Source organism: Ranitomeya imitator, chromosome 1 (genome assembly GCF_032444005.1).
Source record: "Ranitomeya imitator isolate aRanImi1 chromosome 1, aRanImi1.pri, whole genome shotgun sequence".
NCBI classification, from domain to species: Eukaryota; Metazoa; Chordata; class Amphibia; order Anura; family Dendrobatidae; genus Ranitomeya; species Ranitomeya imitator.
In genome coordinates this window covers 46,346,667-46,372,466 of record NC_091282.1, presented here as the reverse complement: position 1 = coordinate 46,372,466, position 25,800 = coordinate 46,346,667, and the positions used below count along the sequence as shown (strand labels likewise).

The following is a 25,800-nucleotide window of genomic DNA, read 5'->3' as shown; positions in this document are numbered from 1 at the left end:
CGTTCCAGCGATATCGTTACGATATCGCTGTGTCTGACACGCAGCAGCGATCAGGGATCCTGCTGAGAATCGTACGTCGTAGCAGATCGTTTGGAACTTTCTTTCGTCGCTGGATCTCCCGCTGTCATCGCTAGATCGGTGTGTGTGACACCGATCTAGCGATGCGATCTAGCGATGCGTTCGCTTGTAACCAGGGTAAACATCGGGTTACTAAGCGCAGGACCGCGCTTAGTAACCCGATGTTTACCCTGGTTACCAGCGTAAAAAAAAAAAAAAACAGTACATACATACCTTCCGCTGTCTGTCCCTTGCCGTCTGCTTCCCGCACTCACTGACTGCCGGCCGTAAAGTGAAAGCAGAGCACAGCGGTGACGTCACCGCTGTGCTGTGCTTTCACTTTACGGCCGGCAGTCAGTGAGTGCGGGAAGCAGACGGCAAGGGACAGACAGCGGAAGGTATGTATGTACTGTTTTTTTTTTTTTACGCTGGTAACCAGGGTAAACATCGGGTTACTAAGCGCGGTCCTGCGCTTAGTAACCCGATGTTTACCCTGGTTACCCGGGGACCTCGGCATCGTTGGTCGCTGGAGAGCTGTCTGTGTGACAGCTCCCCAGCGACCACACTACGATTTACCTACGATCACGGCCAGGTTATATCGCTGGTCGTGATCGTAGGTAAATCGTATAGTGTGACGGTACCCTTAGAGTAGGCTCCTTTTGATCTGGACAGACTTTACTATCAGGGAAGGTCTCCTCTTTTTTCTCTGCGATCTCGTCATCCTGACAAATCTAAGGAGCTAGACGCTCTGTTCTTCAGACTTTTTTTCTTATTACCATCAAGGCAAGGTTGTCCTCAGGTCATCCCCGTCCCTTGTTAACAGTCCACAAAAAGGGGGATGGGTTCTCCATATTCTGGACGAAGTAAGTGCTCTGAGTAGGTACGTATCGAGCACGGCGTCCTTCTAAAGGTTGGACACCTTATTTGGGCTTCCTGACAGTCAGAGGAGTGCTTCCTGATGGTTCCAGGAAGCGTTTAGCCATTTCATCGGTCATGTTAGCTTGGTGGATTCGTTACTCCATCCAGGAGTCCTTCTGGGTTAGACATCAGCCTAACTCCACTCCACTCTGTCGATCGAGGTTTCTGGGCTCTAGGCATCAGGCGTCAATAAAGCACGTCTGCAAGCTTGCAGGCTCGTCCAGTCCGCATGCAGCCATGAAGCACTATAATTCTCAGACTTCTACTGTTATGAGTTTGGGCAGGTGGACTCTGCAGGCCGCGGTGGCGCTATTGTAAGTAGCAGTGAACAGTAAAAAGAATAGCATCACTCCAAATATGCACACCACATACACAAAAATTAGAGACATGATACTAAATTATATATGAAAAAACAAGATTTTTATTGACACACCACACAAAAATAAAACATAAAGCCCTGTCCATAAACAGTCATATAATAGTCAATACAAGCTTGTATACATGATACAATAATATATAATATGACATAAACCACTAAATGCCAGCTCATGCACCTATAGTAAAAAAGGGGGCTATAAACCGTCAGCCAAAAAAAACCAACCGGTTAGCAATGAAAGAGCCCCAAGCCACCAGACAGGGACAGGGCTTTTTTGCTGTTTTTAATTATTTTTGTGTGGTGTGTCAATAAAAATCTTGTTTTTTCATATATAATTTAGTATCATGTCTCTAATTTTTGTGTATGTGGTGTGCATATTTGGAGTGATGCTTTTCTTTTTACTGTTCATTTGATTTATCACTCACTTGCACCCCATACTATATTTTGTGTATACATTCAATATACATTGCTGTAGTGCGCCTAGGGTTTTGTTGGTTCAATTGTAAGTAGCAGTTGCACAGGGCCTTATCTGATGTTGTCCCCATCTGATCTGATCTGATGTTGTCCCCACCCAGGGACTGCTTTGGGACGTCTCACGGTCTGTGTCCCCAATGAGGCGAAATAGAAATGGGGATTTTTGTGTACTCACCATAAAATCCTTTTCTCTGAGCCATTCATTGGGGGACACAGCTCCCAACCTGTTATTAGCTTCTGCTTGTTTTGTAAATTGACATGCTATGCTCTCATATATAATTTGACATGCTATACTCTCATATGCTCATATGTTATTATTGATCTCCTACTGCTTTTGAACCGAACTGGTTAGCTGAGAGCCAGCAGGATGGTGTATACTACTGGGGAGGAGCTAACCTTTTTTGTATCACTTAGTGTCAGCCTCCTATTTGCAGCAGCATACACCCACGGTCTGTGACCCCCAATGAATGGCTCGGAATAAAAGGATTTTACGGTGAGTACACAAAAATCGCTATTTCACATTAATTAGGGCTTGTTTACACACAGCTTCTTCAATGCATTTTTTCCATGTGTTTTTTCCTCGCCAAAAAGAAATGCAACATTTTGCAGTAACAGCAAAGTGCATGAGATTTCTAAAATCTCAGTCCAAGAGTTATTATTATTATTATTATTATACATTTTTATAGCGCCATTTATTCCATGGCGCTTTACATGTGAAAGAGTTAATTTTTATGTTTATTTTTTTACCTGTAGTGCATTTTTTCAAAAACACAGCATGTGAATTATTTCATCGTGTTTACCATAGTTTTTCTTTGTTGAGAAGAAAATGACTCACGGTTCAGAAACACACAAAAAAAAAAAAGCTGGTAATTTATGATGTGGATTCCGGACCAAAGTTTGCATTTTCATGTCTGCAGAAAAAAAAAATCGCATCTAAAACATTACCTCTGTTGAGACCCTTCGAGGTCCATGTTACAAGCTGCAGGATTTGGAGGAGGAAGGGGAGGCACAAAAGTATTACAGTTTATAGTACTGGTGATCAAACGACCTATTGTTCACATTCCATGAAGGAGTCTGAAAATAATAATGTGCAAAATGTTGTCACAAAAATTAGTAAACAATATTTTTAAAAATCACAATCCTTTTTTTTTTTCATAGTTGGAATCTGTGCCTCCATAAAACTCCTTTCTCTCAAAATATGAAAATATTTTATTTAGCAGTTTTATTTATTGAAAAAAAAAAGTCATCAGGATTTCAATTTTTTACTGCACCTCTACCAAAATTAAAAAAAAGTGATCAAAACGTCGTATATACTCCCAAAATGGTGCAAATAGAAAAAAAAAACATCTTTGGCCTCAATAAAAGAAACCCTGGAAAGAAGCGGGATCTTGGATAATATCAACACAAACCAAATTCTTTTGATTTCTTACCAATTTTTTTTTTCTTTTTTAATTCCACTTTATTTTTAAGTTTGGCATACCGGTAATTTCCCAAGTTGGAGAATCACTTTGCAGGGTAGTCTTTATCACACAATGAGCACTGTAAAAATGAAACCTAAAATAATGGTGTTTTTTTTTCTTTCCTTTTATGTGTTTTTTTAATTTATTATTTTATATCAATTTCACCCATTTTACATTTTTTTCCCATTCTTCATACATATGGCTGTCAACTGATGGAAAAAATAATGAAGCCGTGATTCACGGAAGACGGAGGGAAAAAACAAAATCGCAAAAATAACAAATGCCAGGGTTAGAATGGGTTATTTAATTTTCCGTTACGCGATTATTTCCTATTTTATCGTCATCAGCAGTGACCTATACGTGATCTGTGGCTAAAGTGTGTTTACATCATCCGTTAGATTCATCGATCAGTGTGAAGTCTTCCCTTTATCTCATCACTGCTTTAATACTGCGGCTCGGTCCCTTCGCCATGCTTTACACTGCAGCCAGAAGTGGAGGGTAATGTGGATTTTAGCTTTCTGAAAAGATGGTCGTTCAGTCCCCCTGGTATTTGCACATCAGTGGTGACCCTGCCTCCCTCCACTTAGGAAATGTCATTACGAGGTCATAATAAGGAGCATTTTCCATTTCCGTCCCTTACGCTGTAACTTGGGTTGATCTTCTGTGTAATACAATTAGGTGCGGAATTCATTTAGGTTTGTCTTTGTGGAGCTGCTGTCGGCCCTTAATCACCACCCCTACATGTAACTCCGCATCAGGACATCATACGTCCCACTATTTATAGCTTGTGCTTTCAGATCCGTCTCTACAGTCCTATTCCCGTCCAGCAGAGTCATGTATGACCGCATTACCCAATGTATGCTTTGTAAGACCGAGCCGGATTTAACCCCCTGAGTCAATGCCAAATTGTGAACCTCTCTCCTGTAGTGTCAGCTGTTATGGGCAGGGTCCTCTCTCCTGTAGAGTGTCAGCTCTTATGTGCAGGGTCCTCTCTCCTGTAGAGTGTCAGCTCTTATGTGCAGGGTCCTCTCTCCTGTAGAGTGTCAGCTCTTATGTGCAGGGTCCTCTCTCCTGTAGAGTGTCAGCTCTTATGGGCAGGATCCTCTCTCCTGTAGAGTGTCAGCTCTTATGTGCAGGGTCCTCTCTCCTGTAGAGTGTCAGCTCTTATGTGCAGGGTCCTCTCTCCTGTAGAGTGTCAGCTCTTATGTGCAGGGTCCTCTCTCCTGTAGAGTGTCAGCTGTTATGGGCAGGATCCTCTCTCCTGTAGAGTGTCAGCTCTTATGTGCAGGATCCTCTCTCCTGTAGTGTCAGCTCTTATGTGCAGGATCCTCTCTCCTGTAGAGTGTCAGCTCTTATGTGCAGGGTCCTCTCTCCTGTAGAGTGTCAGCTCTTATGTGCAGGGTCCTCTCTCCTGTAGAGTGTCAGCTCTTATGGGCAGGGTCCTCTCTCCTGTAGTGTCAGCTTTTATGTGCAGGGTCCTCTCTCCTGTAGAGTGTCAGCTCTTATGGTCAGTGGGGTCCTCTCTCTCTCCTGTAGAGTGTCAGCTCTTATGTGCAGGATCCTCTCTCCTGTAGTGTCAGCTCTTATGTGCAGGATCCTCTCTCCTGTAGTATCAGCTCTTATGTGCAGGATCCTCTCTCCTGTAGAGTGTCAGCTCTAATGTGCAGGATCCTCTCTCCTGTAGAGTGTCAACTCTAATGTGCAGGATCCTCTCTCCTGTAGAGTGTCAGCTCTTATGGGCAGGATCCTCTCTCCTGTAGAGTGTCAGCTCTTATGGGCAGAATCCTCTCTCCTGTAGAGTGTCAGCTCTTATGTGCAGGATCCTTTCTCAGTAGAGTGTCAGCTCTTATGTGCAGGGTCCTCTCTCCTGTAGAGTGTCAGCTCTTATGTGCAGGGTCTTCTCTCCTGTAGAGTCTCAGCCCTTATGGGCAGAATCCTCTCTCCTGTAGAGTATCAGCTCTTATGTGCAGGATCCTTTCTCAGTAGAGTGTCAGCTCTTATGTGCAGGGTCCTCTCTCCTGTAGAGTGTCAGCTGTTATGTGCAAGGTCCTCTCTCCTGTAGTGTCAGCTCTTATGTGCAGGGTCCTCTTTCCTGTAGAGTGTCAGCTCTTATGGGCAGGGTCTTCTCTCCTGTAGAGTGTCAGCTCTTATGGGCAGAGTCCTCTCTCCTGTAGAGTGTCAGCTCTTATGGGCAGGGACCTCCTTCCTGTAGAGTGTCAGCTCTTATGGGCAGGGTCCTCTCTCCTGTAGTGTCAGCTCTTATGTGCAGGATCCTCTCTCCTGTAGAGTGTAGAGTGTCAGCTCTTATGTGCAGGGTCCTCTCCTGTAGAGTGTCAGCTCTTATATTCAGGGTCCTCTCTCCTGTAGAGTGTCAGCTCTTATGTGCAGGGTCCTCTCTCCTGTAGAGTATCAGCTCTTATGTGCAGGGTCCTCTCTCCTGTAGAGTGTCAGCTCTTATGTGCAGGGTCCTCTCTCTTGTAGAGTGTCAGCTCTTATGTGCAGGGTCCTCTCTCCTGTAGTATCAGCTCTTATGTGCAGGATCCTCTCTCCTGTAGAGTGTCAGCTCTTATGTGCAGGATCCTCTCTCCTGTAGAGTGTCAGATCTAATGTGCAGGATCCTCTCTCCTGTAGAGTGTCAGTTCTAATGTGCAGGATCCTCTCTTCTGTAGAGTGTCAGCTCTAATGTGCCGGATCATCTCTCGATCCTCTCTCCTGTAGAGTGTCAGCTCTAATGTGCAGGATCCTCTCTCCTGTAGAGTGTCAGCTCTTATGGGCAGGATCCTCTCTCCTGTAGAGTGTCAGCTCTTATGGGCAGGATCCTCTCTCCTGTAGAGTGTCAGCTCTTATGGGCAGAATCCTCTCTCCTGTAGAGTGTCAGCTCTTATGGGCAGGATCCTCTCTCCTGTAGAGTGTCAGCTCTTATGGGCAGAATCCTCTCTCCTGTAGAGTGTCAGCTCTTATGTGCAGGATCCTTTCTCCTGTAGAGTGTCAGCTCTTATGTGCAGGGTCCTCTCTCCTGTAGAGTGTCAGCTCTTATGTGCAGGGTCCTCTCTCCTGTAGAGTGTCAGCTCTTATGTGCAGGGTCCTCTCTCCTGTAGAGTGTCAGTCCTTATGTGCAGGGTCCTCTCTCCTGTAGAGTGTCAGCTCTTATGTGCAGGGTCCTCTCTCCTGTAGAGTGTCAGCTCTTATGTGCAGGGTCTTCTCTCCTGTAGAGTGTCAGCTCTTATGTGCAGGATCCTCTCTCCTGTACAGTGTCAGCTCTTATGTGCAGGATCCTCTCTCCTGTAGAGTATCAGCTCTTATGGGCAGGGTCCTCTCTCCTGTAGAGTGTCAGCTCTTATGTGCAGGGTCCTCTCTCCTGTAGAGTGTCAGCTCTTATGTGCAGGGTCCTCTCTCCTGTAGAGTGTCAGTCCTTATGTGCAGGGTACTCTCTCCTGTAGAGTGTCAGCTCTTATGTGCAGGGTCTTCTCTCCTGTAGAGTGTCAGCTCTTATGGGCAGGGTCCCCTCTCCTGTAGAGTGTCAGCTCTTATGGGCAGGGTCCTCTCTCCTGTAGAGTGTCAGCTCTTATGGGCAGGGTCCTCTTTCCTGTAGAGTGTCAGCTCATATGTGCAGGGTCCTCTCTCCTGTAGAGTGTCAGCTCTTATGTGCAGGATCCTCTCTCCTGTACAGTGTCAGCTCTTATGTGCAGGATCCTCTCTCCTGTACAGTGTCAGCTCTTATGTGCAGGATCCTCTCTCCTGTACAGTGTCAGCTCTTATGTGGAGGGTCCTCTCTCCTGTAGAGTGTCAGCTCTTATGTGCAGGATCCTCTCTCCTGTAGAGTGTCAGCTCTTATGTGCAGGGACCTCTTTCCTGTAGATTGTCAGCTCTTATGTGCAGGGTCCTCTCTCCTGTAGAGTGTCAGCTCTTATGTGCAGGATCCTCTCTCCTGTACAGTGTCAGCTCTTATGTGCAGGATCCTCTCTCCTGTACAGTGTCAGCTCTTATGTGCAGGATCCTCTCTCCTGTACAGTGTCAGCTCTTATGTGGAGGGTCCTCTCTCCTGTAGAGTGTCAGCTCTTATGTGCAGGATCCTCTCTCCTGTAGAGTGTCAGCTCTTATGTGCAGGGACCTCTTTCCTGTAGATTGTCAGCTCTTATGTGCAGGGTCCTCTCTCCTGTAGAGTGTCAGCTCTTATGTGCAGTGTCCTTTCCCCTGTAGAGTGTCAGCTCTTATGTGCAGGGCCCTCTCTCCTGTAGAGTGTCAGCTCTTATGTGCAGGGCCCTCTCTCCTGTAGAGTGTCATGTCTTATGTGCAGGATCCTCTCTCCTGTACAGTGTCAGCTCTTATGTGCAGGGTCCTCTCTCCTGTAGAGTGTCAGCTCTTATGTGCAGGATCCTCTCTCCTGTAGAGTGTCAGCTCTTATGGGCAGAATCCTCTCTCCTGTAGAGTGTCAGCTCTTATGTGCAGGGTCCTCTCTCCTGTAGAGTGTCATGTCTTATGTGCAGGATCCTCTCTCCTGTACAGTGTCAGCTCTTATGTGCAGGGTCCTCTCTCCTGTAGAGTGTCAGCTCTTATGTGCAGGATCCTCTCTCCTGTAGAGTGTCAGCTCTTATGGGCAGGGACCTCTCTCCGGTATCTTCTCCTTATGCTGTAAAGAGTTAATATTTTAGTCTCCAGCGGGATTGTGTGTGATCGGGTGTGATCTGTCTGTGATTTGATAAGGCCGCAGGAGACTCTCTGGCTCTCCCTCTTGTGTGACTGAAGATACCACATCACCGACAGATAAGCGCAGTCAAAGTTCTCCACAAGATACATGCAACCGCTAAGGTCAAGGATGGGGATTTTTTAGTTTTTATTTTATCTTTAGAAGTCTTTATATTTCCATTAGTGAAACCTGCATTGACCTTTGAACGTTCCCAGTTCATCTTTATGGTGGTTTCAAGTCTTTGACAGCGAGTTTATTACACAGCGATATCCCATAATCTATATTGTGTATTTTCGATATTCCATTAATGATGGGGCTAGTAAGGTCCCAAATTATTACATGCATTGATAAAGCCTTACTAAAGAAGTGGTTTATCTGTTGAAGAGGTCCATAACTTTGGTGCTTGGCATACTTTATGGCATTTCTGTTTCCTCTTCTTCCAAGCGGTGGATGTGTCTGAATGCTATGGCTCCAAGTGATAGCTGTGGCACACCGCTATGACTCCGAGTGGTAGATGTGGCACACTGCTATGGCTCCAAGTGGTGGATGTGGCACACTGCTATGGCTCCAAATGGTAGATGTGGCACAGCACTATGGCTCCAAGTGGTAGATGTGGCCAATAGCTATGGCTCTAAGTGGTAGATGTGGCCAATAGCTATGTCTCCAAGTGGTAGATGTGACATACTGCTGTGGCTCCGAGTGGTAGATGTGGCATACTGCTGTGGCTCCGAGTGGTAGATGTGGCATACTGCTGTGGCTCCAAGTGTAGAAAAAAGGCAGCAACACTTACCTGCCCAGATCTTAGAACAAATGCACTGCAGGTCGCAGCCAGCCCATAAAGCAAGATGTTAGCAGTCACCCCCTCCAGGAGTGGGTATGTGGAGAGTGGCTGTTGATCTGGTATTTTGCACCTGTGTTGCTAATATCTTGCTTCATGGGCTGGCTGCACCCTGCAGTGCATTTGTTCTAAGATCTGGGCAGGTAAGTGTTGCTGCCTTTTTTTTTCTGGTGTTGAAAATTGAATTTTTGTAGACCTTGAGTCTCTAGTGGCTTTGCTATTTAGTTTTGTGGCTCCAAGTGGTAGATGTGGCACACCGGTATGGCTCCGAGTGGTAGATGTGGCACACCGCTATGAATCCAAGTGGTAGATGTGGCACACTATGGCTCCAAGTGGTAGATGTGGCACACCGGTTTGGCTCCAAGTGGTAGATGTGGCACACTTTGGCTCCAAGTGGTAGATGTGGCACACCGGTATGGCTCCAAGTGGTAGATGTGGCACACTTTGGCTCCAAGTGGTAGGTGTGGCACACTGGTATGGCTCCAAGTGGTAGATGTGGCACACTTTGGCTCCAAGTGGTAGGTGTGGCACACCGGTATGGCTCCAAGTTGTAGATGTGGCACACTTTGGCTCCAAGTGGTAGATGTGGCACACCGCTATGGCTCCGAGTGGTAGATGTGGCACACTGGTATGGCTCCGAGTGGTAGATGTGGCACACCAGTATGGCTCTGAGTGGTAGATGTGGCACACCAGTATGGCTCTGAGTGGTAGATGTGGCACACCAGTATGGCTCTGAGTGGTAGATGTGGCACACTGGTATGGCTCCGAGTGGTAGATGTGGCACACTGGTATGGCTCCAAGTGGTAGATGTGGCACACCGCTATGGCTCCGAGTGGTAGATGTGGCACACTGGTATGGCTCCGAGTGGTAGATGTGGCACACTGGTATGGCTCCAAGTGGTAGATGTGGCACACTGATATGGCTCCGAGTGGTAGATGTGGCACACCAGTATGGCTCTGAGTGGTAGATGTGGCATACCGGTATGGCTCCGAGTGGTAGATGTGGCACACTGATATGGCTCCGAGTGGTAGATGTGGCACACCAGTATGGCTCTGAGTGGTAGATGTGGCACACCGGTATGGCTCCGAGTGGTAGATGTGGCACACCTGTATGCTTATGAAATTGACAAAAAAAACTAGTCTTAACAATTTTGTGGGCATTTTCTTTTAAACATTTTTTTGTTTGCACGTTTGCCTGTAATGTACAGTGTAACCCATCTGTTGTGCCAACCTGCCTTCATGTAAGTGGTTACAGGGATCATTTCGAGGATGACCTTTAATTTTCTTTTTGCCTAAAATAAAAGACAGTAGAAAGGAATTTACTCTAGTAATTCTGCAATGGATAGAAGAGGCTCGGAGCTTCAGACAGTAGTGCATTCACACAAGTGCTACATAAGCTGATACACGGGGACATAAAACAGACCTCACAAAAGCCTGTTAAGCGTTTCCATTCAGCATTCAGATGCTTGAGTTCATCCCAAGTAGAGCAGAAAAAAAGGGAGATGTCTCGGGTCAATATACATTCAGCATAGATCAGATATTGCTTACTAGTAAATATGGAATTTTTTTTTATCCGTTCTTTTAATAGACACCAAATGCTTGGAAAATCTAAAATAATAATTATAAAAATATATATGTATACATAATACAAAAAAAATGCATTAACGCAAACATTTAACTTTAATCAGATTAACCTATTTTCACTTACGGTAATTTTATTTGTCTGACATTATTATAGAATATATAAATGCTATAACTTTATATCCGATACAAAAATAATATATATGTAAATGAGAGAAACTCCATAGTAAATTTTTGGAACTCACAATAGACAGGTGATCTAGTGATGACATAAGTAAATTGCAGTAAATGTGTTTTTTTTTTTTTGTGTTTTTTTTAAATAAATGAACAGAAATCTTTAATAGTGAACATGATGGAAACAGGTATTTTATCTGCATAATTATAGAATAGTAAACATGATGGAACACCAGGTCCTTTATTTAGTTTTTTTTTTTAATACATCTATATGAGCACAAATCTGTAATAGTAAACATGATGGAACACCAGGTCCTTTATAAAGTATAGTTGTTTATTTTAATTTCTCTTTCTTTTTTTTTTTTTAAATAAATTAACACAAATATATAATTGTAAGCATGATGGAACATGGGTCTTTTATCTATCTATATCTATCTATCTATCTATTTATCTATCTAATAAATTAATTTTTTATATATTAACACAAATATATAATAGTAAGCATGATGAAATGTCAGGTCCTTTATCTATTTTTTTTAACTTTTTTTAAATTAATACATTTTTTTATAAATTAACACAAATACCATACATAATAGTAAGCATGGTGGAACACCAGGTCCTTAATCTGTTTTTTTTTTTTTTTCTTTTTTAAAATAAATTACCATAAATATATAATAGTAAGCATGACGGAACACCAGGTTTCATTGTTTTTTTTGCAATCTTGAATTAAAAATCTGACAGACCCGGAGGTCCTTTATGTAGTGCGTTTTTTTGTTGTTGTGCATAATATAATATAATATAATATTATAGTAACACAATTCCAGAATATATCATTTTAGAGTTGTGTTCATTTATTAAAAAAATAAATAAAGGGCCTGGCATTCCATCATGTTTACAATTCTGCAATTGTGTTCATACAATATATATATATAAACATAATGGAATGCCAGGCTTTTGTATGTTTTTTGTTGTTTTTTTTTAGTAAATGAACACAATTATAAAATCGGAAACCCGATGGAGCAACAAGTCCTTCATTTATTTAAAAAAAAAAAAAAAACTAAATAAAGGACCTGGTGTTCCATCATGTTCGCTATCCTATAATTGTTTAAATTTATATATGTATAAAAAGAAGGAAAAAAAATGAAATAAAAAACTACTTAAAGGACCTGGTGTTCCTTCATGTTTACTAATCAAAAATTACTAAATAAAAAAAAAAATAAACAAATCTAGCATGATAAACATGACATAACACCAGATCCTTTTAACTATTTTTTTTTCTTTACTATTCTATATTTGTGTTTACGGTATTTATTAAACATCATAGAACACAAGGTCCTTTTATCTAGTTTTTTATCTTTTTGTTTTTTAGCATTGATTTTTTTTTATGAATTTAATTTACAATTTCCCATCACATTTGTGTATTTTAGGCAGATTTGTATTGATTCCTTATTGATTACTCCTTTCGTCTTCTGTGCTTTGCCTGAATCTTTTACGTAACATTTTTCTGATTGGTCATTTTAGAGTTTTCTGTACGATACAGAATATCACCAGGACCGTTCCCTCTCCGTCCCGGCCGCCCTGCTGCTATGATATTTCCATCTGCGTATATTGGAGATACATTGCAAGAAGGCAGACGTTCCTTTTTTTTCTTTTTTTTTTTTTTTGCACCTTTTGCTGTGTTTTATGGCAGCAGATCTTTTTTTTTTTTTTCTCCATAAGTAAATTTTAATCTTTCTGTTACATCCTCACCTCTCAAAAAGATTAGTATGCCTCTCAATTCGTGAATAAATGAATGTATCAGCATACAGCCTTGAGAAGCCCCGGGCAATTTTCATCATGATAAATTGCATAATAAGCGAGAAAGTGTTTGCTTATTAATCCATAACAAGATTTAGATTGAAAACGGTCTCTTACATCCCTGACAGGTACAGTAGTGACAGCGAAAAGAAATGTGTAAGTGGGGGAGGCAGGGAGAAGCGGAGTCACAATGTGTGCACAGGGGTGAAGCGTGCATTCTCCCCTCCCCGCAGCCCTCCTGCTGAGCTGCCCCCTTTGGTGCACATATACAATAACCGTGCCCAGCTGCCTGGCTTCTGCTCCGGTGCGAAGCGTGCCTTATGTACCAGCGCTGCAGCCTTTTCTTCTCCCATCTCCCACCGCTCTCCGCTATTTATTGATGGAGAGAAAGCAGAGGCAGGGAATAAAATAGATGTGCCTGTGCTGCCCTCACTTCTTTAAAAATAAATAAAATTTTTTTTATATATATATATATATGTGTATATATATATATATATATATATATATGTGCGTATGTATGTGTGTGTGTGTATATATATATATATATATATATATATATATATATATATATATATATATATATATATATATATAAAAAAAGAAATACAAAATTATATATATATATATATATATATATATATATAATTATAATTTTGTATTTCTTTTTTTCCTTTGCATTAATCGAGTTTTGTGGGAAAAATCTAATGTAGGCACAGGTTGGATTTTTAGATTGCTCCGAAGAATGAATATTTTCTTGAAAAGAATTGAATATTTATGTACATGAGGCTAATATTACTTCATTTTCTAACTACAAATTTTTTTTTTCTGGCAAAAATTAGAAAGTAAAGGTGTTTTTTTTTTCTTTTTTTTTGAAAAGTAGGATGGTTTCCCCCCCCAAAAAAGCTATCCAGCTTGTTGCGTTGTTGTATTTTTTTTTTTCCTGATTCTTGGACCCATTCAATTTGTTTCTTTACTTTTTATTATTATTATTATTATTATTATTATTATTATATAGGACAAGCTATGCCCTTTTTAGTTTTTGTATAGTTCTGTTTTGAGATCCATTTTTTTTTTTTAAATTGTGTTTTTTTTCCTCTCCTGGACTCATTCAACTGTATTTATTTTTTGCTATTTTTTATTTAGAACAAGTTATGTTTGTTATCGCCTCGTGTGAAGTTTTTCTATAGTTCTGTTTTGGGATATATTTCTGAAAAGTTGTTTGTTTTTTCCTGATTCCTGAACCCATTCAATTTTTGATTATTTATTTTTACTATTTTTTATGGGAGGGTTTCCTGATTCCTTGACACATTCAATTTTATTTATTTATTTTTACTATTTTTTGTGGGGGGGGGGGGGGTTCTTGATTCCTTGACACATTCAATTTTATTTATTTTTATTTTATTTACTTTTTATTTTTACAAGCTATGCCCTTGTTAGTTGGTGTAAAAGTTCTTCTGTAATTCCTTTTTGGGATCCATTTTTTTTAAAAGTTGTGTTTTTTTTTTCTTGACACCCCTTCAATTTCATTTATTTATTTTTATTTAATTTTTACTATATATTTTTTTTTTAGTTCTGTTTTGGGATCCGTTTTTTTTTTTTTAATTCATTTTCCCCCTGATTTCCGGACCCATTTATTTAAATTTTTTTATACTATTTTTTTTTTGTGTGTGCTTAGAAAAAGCAATGTAATTGTTGGTTGGTTTAAATTTTTTCCATAGTTCAGTTTTTGTGATCCATTTTTTTTTTTCACAAGATGTTTTTGTTTTTTTCCCCTGATTGCTGGATTAATTTAATCTTTATTTTAATTTCTTCTTTTTTTTTTCAATGCAAATTTTTGTCTAGAAAAAGATATACAGTTATGTGAAAGGTTTATAAAAATATAAGGAGTGGAACAAAAAATTAACACAAATACTGGAAGATATTTTAATATAGGTCCATCTTTGTTGTCGTATACTTGGTTATGCCCCTGGTCAATAATAGAAATCTGGCCCAGGCCGTCACAACATTTTTTTTTCTATGGACTAGCTAGTCTTTTTTTGTATGTTTTATTTTAGTTTAAAGGGATTGTCTATGATGAAAACTAAGTGGTCTAGAAGAAGATGCAATAATATACGATATGAATCATTAACTACCTCTTTACACCCCTGCTGCGCCTGCACTTTGATTGCAGAGATGTTGTCTCATGGACACAAGTGACCGCTGTAAAATAAACCCTGGCATCAGTGGTCATACTGAGAGAGGGAGTCATATGGGGTCAGTGTGATCCCCTCCTTAATGGGGATGTTTGGGGTGGCTAGATAGACGAAGATGGAGCTGGAGGGGCTGTATCTGGGAGCTTAGGTGTTAGTGGGGGGCGGAGGAAAAATGAGGCAGGAAATATAGGGATTGGAACTAGACTAGGTGTTGTAGGTGGGTGAAAAAAGGGCTAGGTGAAGGAATCTTTAACATAGGTTTCGCAACTCTCAAGCTCCATCACTGGCATGAGCTTAAGGCTCAGGCTATTTAGCTGGTTCAGTGGCTAGCTATGGCCATACTGCTTTTTCTCACAATGGCTCCAATTTGGAGCATGTGTGGCCATCTTGAATTTGGGCCGCGGAGGTTCTGGGTTTTGGCCATAACGAAATAGCCGTTTGGCCATAGTGTGTTAGCGAAACCCTCGTTAGCGTTGGTTTAGGCAGCGTAGAGGGGGAGTAGTTTGTGCCCTCTATGATTGCACTTTCTGTTGATATTTGGTCTCTGAGATGGGGGAATCCTTATTCTGGTCTCTGTATATTTTGGGGTCAGCGCTGGCTGAGACTTGTATATTTCCATAGCGGCCAGCACCCGTGATTGTTGCGCTCCGTGACTGCATCTCAGTATGACAGTATTCACGCATCAGAACCGGAGCAAATGGAATAAACATTGATTCCTAATCATATTTATCTGTAATAATTGAGTAGAGAAGTTTGGATTAATTCGACATAGAAAAATTGACTTATTACCATTGGCTGACAGCATGAATATTGCATCGATCCCGGGAATGACAGCCAGGGTCACAGCCGGCATGATAATTCATACCGGCACCAGGGTGTTTGTCTCTGTTTTTTTCTTTTTCTTTTTTTTTTTTAATTCTTGGGTAAAGCATATATATCGAACCAAAAATAAAAATGTTCCTGCTGTACCGGATGTGTGAGCTCAGATGTCTGCACTGACTGACGGCGGATATTGTGCCGCCCTATGGACTCTTCCCTAAACTGATAGTCAATCACATGTAGGGAACCCTCTTACCATACAAGAACATACTTAATCTGTTATCAATTCCCGTTGCTAATTTGTTGGCCAAAAGCGATCTTCCAAAACTAGAGCAGAGGAGATAGAGGCATATTTGGCAATTCAAGAGGCTCCTGAAAAAAGGTGAAACCTCCTGGAAGAATTGATGAATTTCTCGACTGCCTGAGAAGTCCGCCCATACGTTAGTGTGGAGGACATATCTCCTGCCATGATTGCCCACTTTTGAGTAGGGGTTTGTATAAAAGTCACCCCTTTCACACAGGATAACCGGATCGTATTGGCAAACTTCAGACTTTTGGCCGGTATGCCCGTACACATGCATACTATAGGGATGAGGGAATGAGCCACTTCCAGTCTCTTCTGATGGACTTTATCTTCTTTGGGAACAAAAGGATTGCCCGTCTTGAAAAGCAACATGCCCGATCCTTCTTTCAACCATCATCTGCCATTGGAGAAGAGTTGGGACCACTACCACCGCAATAGATGGCAGTATAGTCTGCTTATAGTCATCCAATGCATATGTCCACCTTAGTCTCCCCTAATGTCTGATTTTGGGGGAACCTCCAGGAGGTTATCACATGGACTCTTTTCTAGTCGTATCGGATCTTCTATTTATGATCAGAGACCATCGGCCCCATCACTGACGCTTTGCTGGTACTCATCAGTGGATGTCCCGAGGACGGGGCTATGAGCGCGATGCGTACCCTTACTGAGTTCCGTTATTAGCCGCAGAGCTACCGACATGATGTCAGGACAATATCAGACAGCCGCAGAGACACAATGCTGGACCTGGGGAGGGTGAGGAAATGCTGAACTCTTAAATGTGATACCGTAATAATAAAATATATCGTATATATTACTCTGTGAAGTACTTTTAATACTCCACATATGTGATTTGCTATCTGCAATTTCCAGTCCTAACTATTAATTTTAATATTTTTTAAAATCTGTGTTTTTCATGCTAAAATTAGATTCATCTGCATTAAATACTCGCTTAAGATGTATTACCATGACCTCTACATAGCGGCCCTTATGGTCTTCATACGTTTGTACAATTCATCTCCACGTTCTCCTCCTGTTTATACTGTATGGGTGCGATCAGAGCGAGAGCGCCATTGGGCAAAGGTAGAATGTCCTGGATCCTTTGGGTGATGCAAATCATGAAAACATCGGAGTGTGGTGATCTTCCTGGAGGCAGTGACCGGACCACTCATAGGAATAAGGACAAGGCTGCACGAGTCTGGGACGATGCTGTCGTTTGAATGAGAACATAGGTTCATAGTTTTAAGGTTGAAGGTAGACACAAGTCCATCAAGTACAACCTATAGCCTAACATAGCAAAAACCCCATGCGGCAGATGCTGATAGCTCCATATTAGGGGAAGAATTCCTTCCCGGCTCCATGTATGACTATCGGACGAGTTCCCTGGATCAATGCTGCATCACATAATCTAACCTATATTATTATATTTATCAAGAAAGACATCGAGGCCCTCCTTGAATTTTTTAGTGAAACAACCATTACAACATTACATTATATCGATATTTGCAGATGATACAAAACTATGTAAAGCAGTTAATACAAGAGAAGATGGTATTCTGCTACAGATGGATCTGGATAAGTTGGAAACTTGGGCTGAAAGGTGGCAGATGAGGTTTAACAATGATAAATGTAAGGTTATACACATGGGAAGAAGGAATCAATATCACCATTACACACTGAACGGGAAACCACTGGGTAAATCTGACAGGGAGAAGGACTTGGGGATCCTAGTTAATGATAAACTTACCTGGAGCAGCCAGTGCCAGGCAGCAGCTGCCAAGGCAAACAGGATCATGGGGTGCATTAAAAGAGGTCTGGATACACATGATGAGAGCATTATACTGCCTCTGTACAAATCCCTAGTTAGACCGCACATGGAGTACTGTGTCCAGTTTTGGGCACCGGTGCTCAGGAAGGATATAATGGAACTAGAGAGAGTACAAAGGAGGGCAACAAAATTAATAAAGGGGATGGGAGAACTACAATACCTAGATAGATTAGCGAAATTAGGATTATTTAGTCTAGAAAAAAGACGACTGAGGGGCGATCTAATAACCATGTATAAGTATATAAGGGGACAATACAAATATCTCGCTGAGGATCTGTTTATACCAAGGAAGGTGACGGGCACAAGGGGGCATTCTTTGCGTCTGGAGGAGAGAAGGTTTTTCCACCAACATAGAAGAGGATTCTTTACTGTTAGGGCAGTGAGAATCTGGAATTGCTTGCCTGAGGAGGTGGTGATGGCGAACTCAGTCGAGGGGTTCAAGAGAGGCCTGGATGTCTTCCTGGAGCAGAACAATATTGTATCATACAATTATTAGGTTCTGTAGAAGGACGTAGATCTGGGTATTTATTATGATGGAATATAGGCTGAACTGGATGGACAAATGTCTTTTTTCGGCCTTACTAACTATGTTACTATGTTACAACAACATGAAGCGGGAAGTTCTGTAGTTTCACTGCTCATACAGTAAAGAATCCATAATTTCTCTTCTCATACAGTAAAATATTAATGGTCTCACTGCTTGTGCAGTAAAGTTCCCATAGTCTCACTGCTCGCACAGTAGAGTCCATAATTTCTCTGCTCTTATACTAAAGAATTCATAGTGTCATTGTTGGTGCAGTAAATCACCCATAGTTTCACTGCTCGTACATTAAAGTCCATAATTTCTCTGCTCATAGAGTAAAGAATCCAAAGTCTCACTGCTCTTATAGTAAAGTACTCATGGTCTCACTGCTGGTGTAGTAAAGCACCTGTAGTCTCACTGCTTGTACAGTAGAGTCCACACTTATTCGCTCCTCATCCAATCGCCTCCAAGACTTCTCCCGAATATCCCCCATCCTCTGGAACTCTCTGCCCCAACACGTCCGACTATCAACCACAGTCGGATCCTTCAGACGGAACCTGAAAACTCATCTCTTCAGGAAAGCCTACAGCCTGCACTGACACCGCTGCTGCCTCATCACTATCGAAGCTACCGCCTCACCAACACCGGAGCTACTGCCTCACCAACACCGGAGCTCCTGCAACCCACAACCTACTGTCTCCTTCCCCATAATCCTGTAGAATGTAAGCCCGCAAGGGCAGGGTCCTCGCCCCTCTGTATCAGTCCGTCATTGTTAGTTTGTTTACTGTATGTGATATCTGTAACTTGTATGTAACCCCTTCTCATGTACAGCACCATGGAATCAATGGTGCTATATAAATAAATAATAATAATAAAAAATAAATAATTTCTCTGCTCATACAGTAAAGAATCCATAGTATCACTGCTCGTACAGTAAATAATTTATCTTCTCGTAAAGAATCCCAAGTTTCACTGCGGTTATGGTAAAGCACTCATGGTCTCACTGCTTGTACAGTAAAGCAACAGTAGGTAGTATCACTACTCATACAGTAAAGAATCCATAGTCTCACTGCTCGTACAGTAAAGAATCCATAGTCTCACTGCTCGCACCGTAAATAATCCATAGTCTCACTGCTCACACAGTAAAGAATCCATAGTCTCACTGCTCGTACAGTAAAGAATCCATAGACTCACTGCTCACACAGTAAAGAATCCATAGTCTCACTGCTCACTCAGTAAAGAATCCATAGTCTCACTGCTCACACAGTAAAGAATCCATAGTCTCACTGCTCACACAGTAAAGAATCCATACTCACTGCTCACACAGTAAAGAATCCATAGTCTCACTTCTCGCACAGTAAAGAATCCATAGTCTCACTGCTCACACAGTAAAGAATCCTTAGTGTCACTGCTCGTACAGTAAAGAATCCATAGTTTGACTGCTTCTACAGTAAATAATCCATAGTCTCACTGCTCACACAGTAAAGAACCCTTAGTTTCACTGCTCATACAGTAAAGAATCCATAGTTTGACTGCTTGTACAGTAAAGAATCCATGGTCTGTTATGATTAAATCTTCTTTCTTCTACATGTAGAGGATGCTGCCTTGTCATTGCTGCAGGCATAGATCATTAGAAAGATCTCTTATATATCATTCATATGTTTGCACATTGCGTACAGGAAGACCAGAAGAATGCGGACAGCGGCAGAGGAGCGCCCTGATGTGAATTTTTTTCTGCGTTTTTACTGTGGTTTTTCCACCCTGAGTTCAAAATAGCTTAGCACCAAAAAGTCAAACACTGCCCGGAAACCATCTGTGATTTTCACTGTTTTTCATGCAAAATAAAAAGAAAATCACAAAAAAATGCTATGTGTGAATGTAACCCTCAGGGGCTTAGTTCAGTAAATTTGTGCTTTGCCTTAAGACCAGGTTGACGATGGTGCCAGGACAGGCCATGCACAGTCCCGCGCACGTGGCCGTTCCCCCTCCCTATAGGACACATTACCCCCTTTGACTGCTATGTAATAGTAGTAACAGTTGGCGATGCTCACGGAGGAGGCCTCCTAAACCGGCCTTTGTTTGCAGCTGAGGTCGGGGTGGCGGCTCCATCATCCGCAGCTTTTACTCTGAAAGCCGACATGTGAGCCAGCTGGTCCAGCTGCAGGAGGGGGGTAATCTCTGGCCACATATTACCACTCCTGAGCCATGTTAATAAATTAGCAAGGAGCCTGTTGCTTTTCAAACTATTTTTTTTTTCCGATTCAACAATAACAGAAGAAGTCGTCCTGTCGACAGCAGCACGTGCAGGGGTGAAAGGCGGCTATTACCCGGACCAAGCGTCTGCAGAAAAAATAGCTCATTTAGGCTTTGTGAACACACTGTATGTGAGTGTGGGCAGGAAATATAAACAGGTTTTTGGTGCGTTTTTATCTTTTCTTTTTATTCCCTTTTTTTTTTTTTAAATGGGCGGAAAATGTTGTAAAAATAAAAATTGAAAGAACTGACAAGCAGGTAAGAAAAAATGCTTTGATAGTTAAAATCCACAAGGAACAAATAACCGGCATGTGCACAAGGTTTCCGAAATCTCATTCACTTTGCCGGTACTGTAAACGGCATCGTTGTTGTTTTTGTTTTTTTAAGTTTTGAAAAATGCATTGTGTCAGCAATCCTTTACAGTGTGTGATACCTGGGTGTCCTAATTTAGTTGCGTACAATGGAGTAGCTCTTACTAATACTAGACTAATACTGGACTAATACTGGACTAATACTAGTCCAGTGGATGGGGGTATGAGTCCAGTGGATGGGGGTATGAGTCCAGTGCGCTCTTCCACTCTGTGATTGACAGACTTCTCTATACGACTGTGAATGCAGAGACGGCTGTCAATCACTGAGTAGAACCGCCCAGCGGACTCGTATACAAACATAAAAGATTGAATAAAATACAAGTCCAATGGGCAGTCTTACTCAGTGATTGACAGCTGTCTCTGCATGCACAGTCGTACAGGGAAGTCTGTTGATCACTGAGCAGCCCCGCCCACTGGACTCATACCGAAGGATTTTGATGAAACATGCAAGTTTTGCTAAAACATTTCCCATAAAAATCTATCTGATCAGCGCCTCCAGCCTTCTAACATTCTGCCTGCAAATCAGGCGTCATTCAACAAGGCAGGTACCCTTTAAATGAAAGTGATGTCCAAAGTGCCGCATGCCTACTTTTTTTCTTTTTGTTGGACTGAAAAATTATAAGCACTCTAAATAAAAATACAGGTAGGGCTCACAAGAATTGTAAATTTAAGGATAGGGTCACGACAAGTACTATATGTGTACAAAGATCACCCCTTAAATGTAAGGGGTCGCAAGTGCCAAGTCAGGGTTCGGACACTAGTATTGTAAATTGAAGCTTATGCTCACTAGTACTTCAAATATAAATAAAGGTAGGGTCACTAGTACTGTAGATGTCAACGCAGGCTCACAAGTTCCAGAAATATGAGGGTAAGGTTAGAATTACTGTACATTAAGAGTAGGTTCACTTGTACGGTAATTGGAACACTAGTATTGTAAATGTAATGATGGGGTCACAACTACCAGAAATGTAAGGGTTAGGGTCACTAGGACTGTACATTTAAAGGTTAGGTTACCAGTATAGTAAATATAAGTGTTAGAATACTAGTATTATAAATGTAAATGTAAGGGTAGGGTCAGTAGTACAGTAAACGTGTTGGCACACTAGCTATATTAATTTAAGGGTAGGGTCACTAGTAAAGTAAATGTGTTAGCACACTATCATTATTAATGTAAGGGTAGGGTCAGTAGTACAGTAAACATATTGGCACACTAGCAATATTAATGTAAGGGTAGGGTCACTTGTAAAGTAAGTGTGTTGGCACACTAGCATTATTAATATGAAGGTAGGGTCACTACTCCAGTAAATGTGTTGGCACACTAGCATTATTAATGTAAGGGTAGGGTCACTAATAAAGTAAATGTATTGGCACACTAGCATTATTAATGTACGGGTAGGGTCACTAGTACATTAATAATGCTAGTGTGCCAACACATTTACTGTTCTAGTGACCCTACCCTTACATTAATAATGCTAGTGTGCCAACACATTTACTGTACTAGTGACCCTACCCTTACATTAATAATGCTAGTGTGCCAACACATTTACTGTAAGGGTAAGGTCACTAGTAAAGTAAATGTGTTGGCACACTAGCATTATTAATGTAAGGGTAGGGTCACTAGTACAGTAAGTGTGTTAGCACACTAGCATTATTAATGTAAGGGTAGGGTCACTAGTACAGTAAACGTGTTGGCACACTAGCATTATTAATGTAAGGGTAGAGTTACTAGTAAAGTAAATGTGTTGGCACACTAGCATTATTAATGTAAGGGTAGGGTCAGTAGTACAGTAAACATGTTGGCACACTATCATTATTAATGTACGGGTAGGGTCACTAGTACAGTAAACGTGTTTCCACACTAGCATTATTAATGTAAGGGTAGGGTCAGTAGTACAGTAAACATGTTGGCACACTATCATTATTAATGTAAGGGTAGGGTCAGTAGTACAGTAAATGTGTTGGCACGCTAGCATTATTAATGTAAGGGTAGGGTCACTAGTACAGTAAATGTGTTGGCACACTATCATTATTAATGTAAGGGTAGGGTCAGTAGTACAGTAAACATGTTGGCACACTATCATTAATGTAAGGGTAGGGTCAGTAGTACAGTAAACGTGTTGGCACACTAGCATTATTAATGTAAGGGTAGGGTCAGTAGTACAGTAAATGTGTTGGCACGCTAGCATTATTAATGTAAGGGTAGGGTCACTAGGACAGTAAATGTGTTGGCACACTATCATTATTAATGTAAGGGTAGGGTCAGTAGTACAGTAAACGTGTTGGCACACTAGCATTATTAATGTAAGGGTAGGGTCAGTAGTACAGTAAACGTGTTGGCACACTAGCATTATTAATGTAAGGGTAGGGTCACTAGTACAGTAAACGTGTTGGCACACTAGCATTATTAACGTAAGGGTAGGGTCAGTAGTACAGTAAACATATTGGCACACTATCATTATTAATGTAAGGGTAGGGTCAGTAGTGCAGTAAACGTGTTGGCACACTAGCATTAATGTAAGGGTAGGGTCAGTAGTACAGTAAACATATTGGCACACTATCATTATTAATGTAAGGGTAGGGTCAGTAGTGCAGTAAACGTGTTGGCACACTAGCATTAATGTAAGGGTAGGGTCAGTAGTACAGTAAACATATTGGCACACTATCATTATTAATGTAAGGGTAGGGTCACTAGTACAGTAAACGTGTTGGCACACTAGCATTATTAATGTAAGGGTAGGGTCAGTAATACAGTAAACATGTTGGCACACTAGCATTATTAATGTAAGGGTAGGGTCACTAGTACAGTAAACGTGTTGGCACACTAGCATTATTAATGTAAGGGTAGGGTCAGTAGTACAGTAAACATATTGGCACACTATCATTATTAATGTAAGGGTAGGGTCAGTAGTACAGTAAATGTGTTGGCACACTAGCATTAATGTAAGGGTAGGGTCAGTAGTACAGTAAACGTGTTGGCACACTAGCATTATTAATGTAAGGGTAGGGTCACTAGTACAGTAAACGTGTTGGCACACTAGCATTATTAACGTAAGGGTAGGGTCAGTAGTACAGTAAACATATTGGCACACTATCATTATTAATGTAAGGGTAGGGTCAGTAGTGCAGTAAATGTGTTGGCACACTAGCATTAATGTAAGGGTAGGGTCAGTAGTACAGTAAACATATTGGCACACTATCATTATTAATGTAAGGGTAGGGTCAGTAGTGCAGTAAACGTGTTGGCACACTAGCATTAATGTAAGGGTAGGGTCAGTAGTACAGTAAACATGTTGGCACACTAGCATTATTAATGTAAGGGTAGGGTCACTAGTAAAGTAAATGTGTTGGAACACTATCATTATAAATGAACATTTGGGTCACTAGGACTGTAAAATTAAGGGTAGGTTCACTGGTACAGTTAATGTTTTGGTCACTCATAGTGTAAATGTGAGGGTAGGGTCACAAGTACCACAAATATAAAGGTTCAATCGCTGAGGGTTTGCTGCTTGTTGCTCAGGTTTCTAAGGTTGGGCTCTGCACTTTTGTTTGCCGCCAGTGATTTCCTGAATATTCTTGTAACTACTAAGATAAGTGGATCGGAATATAACACAATGAATCCAAGAAGATGATGGGAGTTACAAAATCGGAACTAGAGGGGTGCGCTGACCTTTATTGGGGACGTGATCGGTCCATTCCCAAAGTTTCTGATATGAGAGCTCGTCTCAGAATGCAAAATGATCGAAAATTGTAATAAATGATTGAAAGAGTAGAAGAGCATGCGAGATTGTGCATTGGTGTCATGTAGGGAAGGAAATGTGCTCTCTCCCAGAAGGAAAGAAAGCTGTCTCACTAATGGCAGTGATTGCAGGCAGCTTTCCTGTCAATCAACGGCCGACTCTTTATCCAGGTCCTGCCAGATTGTAGCGTTCCGTGTAGGGATTAATGGATCACTACCCCAAAGCATGCTCAGTTAATAAGGTATTACTTACGGTGCTACGCTGCACATATAGTCCCTTTCCTTTTTTGTCTTGTGGTATTAGTTGCTGTTTTTGGTGTCAAATTCATCAAAATGTCGCCCACTGTTCATAAATTTGACAAAGTAAAAAGTGGGCTTACTTCCTATCTTGAACTATTTTTGCAACCTTTTGGTCCCAAAAGTCACACTGGCACCAAACTTGCAAAAATTGCAACAAAATGTTGGCATGCTCAAAAACACACTAGGGGGTACTAGAGGGAAAATAGGCCAAATTTTGCAGCTTTTTAAAGATCTAATATTAGTAGACAGGTCATCAATATCACAGTCCCTATCACCCTGTTAAGGAGAAAGCCGCTTTCTTAGTTATGGTGAAGGAACCATTTTTAGGGGTTGTCTCAAGACCTCCTCGGCTACTTCTTCTCCCGGCAGGATCAGCAGTTTGTCAGGACGATTGTAACCAGACCTCTGGCAATCGGCTGATTTTTTTTGTTTTTTTAATACATCCAACCTGGAGAGGGGTGAAATATTGTTACTTTGCCTAAATGCTTTTTGGTCATAGTCCAAGAACTAATCTAGGTGAGTGTGGCATCTGCCCTGCATGTCAGGATGGTGAGCGTTATACGGATGAGGACCTTCTAGCGTTCTGATGTGGTGGCAACGTGAGTGTCACCTGTAGTTCTGCTTATGGTCAATGAAGTCCAAAGCTGTGTCTGGGAGCAGGTTAATCTTGCGGTGAAGTTTTCCCTTCGAAGAGATGTTCTCCTCTTCTTCAGGAGCACCCTGCTCTCCAACTTAATTCGTAAAGGGAAGGACAGTGAGCTCCTGAAGATAGACAGTTCTGGCCGGTGGCATAGTCGCACCGTGGGTCTGACCTGAGCGTGGGAGAAGCGCTGGAGGACTGAAGCTGGATGGATCCAGCAGTGAAGCAGGCAGTAGAGCATAGAGCTTGCAAGCAGCGCTTACTCCTTACCTAGGTATCCGGCCATCTCTAATAGACTGTAGAAGTGGTCAGTAACCTAATGACCCGAAAACCCCCAAAAATGTAAAAAATCCCTTGCGAAGTTGTTGTTTCTACAAACACTTTGCAATTTTACTCGTGTAAGAGGTTGTGCAAGAATGGAATCATGGTGGGCATTTTCACACCCTTGAGGCTGTGCATCGATGGTGGCTTTACTA

At 41.5% G+C, this 25,800-nt stretch overlaps 1 protein-coding gene across 3 annotated transcripts in view; it reads left to right on the top strand.

The window, feature by feature from the left end:
• The window catches only part of WDR7 (WD repeat domain 7), a 418,087-nt gene that overhangs the window by 287,044 nt on the left and 105,243 nt on the right, over positions 1-25,800 (top strand). The window lies entirely within an intron of this gene.